Source organism: Sinocyclocheilus rhinocerous, unplaced genomic scaffold (assembly GCF_001515625.1).
Source record: "Sinocyclocheilus rhinocerous isolate Xijiao unplaced genomic scaffold, SAMN03320098_v1.1 scaffold1686, whole genome shotgun sequence".
Taxonomy (NCBI): Eukaryota; Metazoa; Chordata; class Actinopteri; order Cypriniformes; family Cyprinidae; genus Sinocyclocheilus; species Sinocyclocheilus rhinocerous.
Window position 1 is genome coordinate 270,078 of NW_015658988.1, and position 489 is coordinate 270,566.

The 489-nt window shown below is 31.5% G+C and overlaps 1 protein-coding gene across 3 annotated transcripts in view; it reads right to left on the bottom strand.

Moving 5' to 3' along the window:
* Positions 1 to 489, bottom strand: part of LOC107723079 (CCR4-NOT transcription complex subunit 10-like) — a 13,886-nt gene that overhangs the window by 8,319 nt on the left and 5,078 nt on the right. The gene's annotated exons all lie outside the window — the stretch shown is intronic.

Genomic DNA, 489 nt, shown 5'->3' on the forward strand with positions numbered 1-489 from the left:
ATTTTTGAATTTGACATAGATGAAAATGATGCCATTACAAAGGTAAAAAGAAAATACTCCTGTAAGTCACTTTGAGTCAAATGTCACCTCGTATTAGAAAGACAAATTTTTGATCAGAATTTTAGATTATTGATCAGAAGGTGCTCCTATTTTTTTTAATTAGGAGGACAACAAGCGCTCCTAATTACAAGAAAAAAACTGCTCTTAAACTGGGTGTGTGACAGGTATGTCTGAGGAATGGGGTTTGGTCGAAGAAATATTTTCAGTCAAAATATTTTTTTTTGCTTTAACCCCTGCAATATAATAAAAAGTAGAAAAAGACAAATAAGTTACCAATCATATGAAATTAGTATTAATTAATTAATTTGTACTACAGAGGTGGCACAGAAGAACACAAAAGTGGATTGTAGGTAAACTGTCAGACGTTTAATGAGGCTCAGAGGTAGCATGAGTGCAATTAAATTCATGTGGAGATTAATGTTTTAAATA